The sequence below is a fragment of the Penaeus japonicus genome, unplaced genomic scaffold (genome assembly GCF_977035675.1).
Source record: "Penaeus japonicus unplaced genomic scaffold, GWHDUDI00000001_assembly GWHDUDI00000037, whole genome shotgun sequence".
NCBI lineage: Eukaryota > Metazoa > Arthropoda > Malacostraca > Decapoda > Penaeidae > Penaeus > Penaeus japonicus.
The window spans coordinates 21,072,479-21,077,478 of record NW_028234439.1 but is presented as its reverse complement, the minus strand read 5'-3'; positions in this window follow the sequence as shown (position 1 = coordinate 21,077,478).

Sequence of the window (5,000 nt, the reverse complement as noted above, 5' to 3'; positions counted from 1 at the left end):
CTTTACTCCCTCTCTCTCCCTCCATCCTCTCTCTTCCCTGCTAATCTCTTTCCTCCCTCTTTCCCTTCTTTCCTTCTTCCCTCCCACCTTCCGTCTCTTCCTTCCACCCTTCTTCACTCCCACTCCCATTATCCTCTCTCCCTCCTTCATATCCTCCCTCATCCTTCTCTCCCTCCCTCTATCTCCTTCATCCTCTCTCCCTCGGATTATCTCCCTCCACTCTCCCTCCATTCCTCTCTCTTCTCCCTTCCTTCTTTTCCTCAATTTCCTCCCTCCCTCCTTCCTTCTCTCCCTCCCTCCCTCCTTCCCTCTCTCTCTCTCGTACTCTCTCTCTCTCTCTTACTCTCTTCTCTCTCTCTCTCTTTCTCTTCTCTTTCTCTTCTCTCTTCTCCTCTCTTTCTCTCTCTCTCTCTTCTCTCTCTCTCTCTTTCTCTCTCCCTCCTCCCTCTTTCTTTCTCTTTCTCTCTCGTCTCTCTCTCTCTTCTCTGCCTCGTCTCTCTTTCTCTTTCTCTCTCTCTCTCTCTCTTACTCTCTCTCTCTCTCTCTCTCTCTCTCTCTCTCTCTCTCTCTCTCTCTCTCTCTCTCTCTCTCTCTCTCTCTCCCTCCCTCTCTCTCTCCCCTCCTCTCCTCCCTCCTCTCTCTCTCTCTCTCTCTCTCTCTCTCTCTCTCTCTCTCTCTCTCTCTCTTTCTCTTTCCTTTCTCTTTCTCTCTCTCTCTCTCTTTCTCTTTCTCTTCCTTTCTCTCTTTCTCTCTCTCCCTCCCTCCCTCTCTCTTACGAAATCCACCTGTGTGTCTATATATATATATATATATATATATATATATATATATATATATATATATATATATGTGTGTGTGTGTGTGTGTGTGTGTGTGTGTGTGTGTGTGTGTGTGAGTGTGTGTGTGTGTGTGTGTGTGTGTGTGTGTGTGCCCGCACAATGATATGAATTAGATAATTTAGATAACAATAGCAGTAACAATGATAATAATACAACGATGATGATAATGAAAATGCTAATAACAATAATAATGTTAATGATAATGTTTACATGATAATAGAGATAAGAACGTAAAAAATAATGATGATAATGGTGATGATATTAATTATCGAGATTTTTATCGTTTACGTTGTTGCTTTATTATTTTTATTGCCATTATTATTATATCATTATTATTATTATTATTATTATATTATTATAATTTTTATTATTATTATTACTTTTATTATTATTATTCATTATCATTATTATTTATATCATTATTATCATTACTGCTGAAGTAATATATTGTATAAATAATGATACTGATAACGCTATCATTACTAATAATCATGATATGACGTTATGAAGATGAGCATAGTAGTGATAGCAATGATGATAGTAATAATAATATACATGATAATAATTACAGCGACAATTCCATAATGATAATAGTTATCCCTATTGCAGCTACTAACTACTCTTAGTAATTGAAAAAAAAAAAAAAAAAAAAAAAACACGCCATGGCGGAATCGAACCCGTGTTGACCTACTTGGCTGACGAAAGGGCCCCACTACACCTCAGCCTGACCACCAGACCACCATGGCATGGAATAAAGGACGATCTGGGGTTTAAATCTCGCGCTTCACTTGCACACGCAGGAGCCTTCCCTCTCACCCTCCATTCTCTCTCCCTCCATTCCTCTTTCCTTCCTCCATCTTCTTTCCTCCCTTCCTCAATCCTCATCCCTTCTCCCAACTCCCTTCTCTTCTCCTTTCTCTCCTACAACCCTCTTATCCATCCTACCCAACTATTCCTCCTCCCTCATCCCTTCCCCTTTCTCTCTCCCCTATCATCTCCTTTCCTTCCTCCTCTCTCTCCCCCCGTACCCTTTTTCCCTTTCTCTCCCTCTCCTTCCCCCTTCTTTATCTCTCCCCTATCCCTTTTTCCCTTTCTCACCTAATCCACTCCTCTCTCCTTCCCTCCCTTCCTCTCCTCACTCTTTTCCCTTCTCCTCTTCTTCCCTCTCTCTCCCTTCTCCCTCTATCCCTCTTTCCCTTCATCTCTTTCTCTCTCCTTCCATCCCTCATCTCTTTCCTCCCTCTCTCACTTCCTCTATCCTCTTTCCCTTCTATCACTCTCCTTCCTCCCTATCTCTTTCCTTATTCCCTTCATCCCTTTCTCTCTCCCTCCATCCCTCTCCCCCTTCCTCCTTCTCCTTCCCTCCCTATCTCTCTCCCTCCATCCCTCTTTACTTCCTCCTATCTCTCTCCCATCCATCCTCTTTACTTTCCTCCCTTCTCCTTCCTCCTCTCTCTCTCTCTCTATCCTCTTTCTCTTCCTCTCACTTCTTCCTCCCTTCCATCTTTCATCCTCCCTCTCTATTTCCCCCATTCTTAATCATCGTTTCCTAATCTTTGCACCATCTCCTCTCCTCGTCTTCTTCACTTTGATTATTCCCTCCCCGTTTCTTTATACACGTCCCTCCTTCCTTCTATCCTTAACTTTCCTCCCTCCCTCCTTTTCCTCTTTCCTCCCTCTCCTTCACTCTCTTCTCCTCTATCCTTTTTCTTTTCCCCATCCTCGTACTTCCAGCATTCTCCTTCTACGTTTCCCTCCACACCCCCTCTTCTCTCCTTCTCTCTCTATCCCTTCTTCGATCAATGTTACTCTCCTCCCCACCCCCCTCCTCGCCCGAAATCCCTACCTGTAGGTGGTATGGGTGTGTGTGCTGTGTTTTGTGTTGTGTGCGTGTTGTGGGTGTGTGTGGTGTGTGTGTGTGTGTCGTGTGGTGTTCTATTGTGTGTGTAAGTGTGTCTGTGTGTGTTTGCTGGATGTGTGTGTGTGTATTATGGGTGTGTGTGTGTGTGTGTGTGTGTGGTGTTTGTGTGTGGTTGTTACGTGTGTGTGATGTGTTTGTGTCTGTGTGTGGTGGTGTTCGTGTGGTTGTGTGTGTCGCGGCCCGAGTCCGTAGGGTGGGTAGGTGGGTTTGTATGTGGGTGTTTGGTACATACATAATAACATATATAGTTAGGATATAAACTCCTATCATTTATATATCTACATATATTGTATTCCATATATATATACTATAATATATATATATATATATGATATATATATATATATTATATTAATAAGATAATTAATTATATTTAACTGTAATATATATTTGTATATTGATATATATAATATATATATATAATATATATATATTTTATATATTGTGTTGTGTGTGTGATGTGTGTGTTGTGTGTGTGTGTAGTGTACAGTGGTGTGTGATTGTGTTGAAAGTATATATGTATAATATATATTGTTAACTAGTTATATATTGATATATATATGTAGTATATATATAGTTATATATATTATATATATATTGTAAATATACATATATTCTATCTATTATATATATATATATATATATATTATATATATATAATAAAAACATAACATACATACATACATATATAGATTGATATATATATATATATTATATATATTATCTAAATATAATATATATATATATATATATATATATATATCTATATATATATATATAGTATTTTATATATATATCACTATATACATACACACAACATACATACATATGTGTGTGTGTGTGTGGACTGTGTTTGATGGTGTGCGTGGTTTTTTTGGTATGTGGTCGAGTTCGTATATTTTACTGAGTTAGTATCCGTAAAGTTATATTAAGGTATGGTGTGTATTTTAATCGATTGCACAAGAAGGACATTTTCTGGATAATATTAAAATCGTCCGCAGTATTTCTTAAAGTTCATATCGTACTACCTACTCCACATACCCAACGTGTAAACCCCCCTAACCCCCCCCTCCCCCTCCCCAACCACCTATACCCCGTATACGTTCCAAAAAAAACCCCCCAAAACCCCCCCCCCCTATACACACACACATGTATAGTTCATATTTCAAGAATTCTTTTTCAAAAATGGTCGACATACGACAAAAGATAAGGAATGTGCTGCACTGAAATAATTGGAGAACAAGGTGAAGGAGAAATAGCAGTATCCTTGCTAATGAAAACAAGAGATAAGAAAAGTTACGATAGTGAAGAAAGAGAGACGGAATTATTTACGATGAAAATGAACAGGGTAACAATATTGGAAGCTCTGTAGGCTGGGCCACCTGGCGGTCTAATGGGTAGGGACTTCGTTATGATCAACAAAGTGTTAATTCCCCTTTCAACTGACGCATTATCCTTTCAAATCTCTATCTCCACCACCATTTCTATTGAGTTTCATTATTTCCTTTAGTCTTATTGTTTTTGTGTAATTTCAGAGAGAGAGAGAGAAAAAAAAAAAAAAAGAGAGAGAGAGAGAGAGAGAGAGAGAGAGAGAGAGAGAGAGAGAGAGAGAGAGAGAAAGAGAGAGAGAGAGAGAGAGAAAGAGAGAGAGAAAGAGAGAGAAAGAGACAGAAATAGAAAGAGACATACAGAAAAAAAGATAAAGTGAGGGAGAAAAAGAGACAGAAATAGAAAGAGACATAGCGAAAAAAAGAGAGAGAAAGAGAGACAGAGATGATAAGAGAGGCAAAAGAAAGAAAGAGAAACCCACATGGAAGGGAGAAGTCAACTCTAACTACCATATAACCCGTATTATATATCAGCGTGCACGTCCCCCCAAAAAACTCCTAAAGGAGAACTTAACTCCCTTTTCTTTGACTCCCCCTCTTTCATTTATCCTCTTCATCGCTGCTTCTGACAGTTCCTTCCTTTCATTTCACTTCGGAGCAGGAGGAACGGGCGGTGGAAAAAAAAGAATAAGCAAAGGAAGGAAAGAAATACACGGGACGGGCGGTAGCGATCTTTGAAGAAACGAAGACCAAAGAGAGAGAGTCAAAAGTCGACAGAGAGAGAGAGAAAAGAGAGAGAGCGAGAGAGATAGAGAGAGAGAGAGAGAGAGAGAGAGAGAGAGAGAGAGAGAGAGTGAGTGAAAGAGAGATAGAGAGAGAGTGAGTGAGAGAGAAGAGAGAGAGAATGAGTGA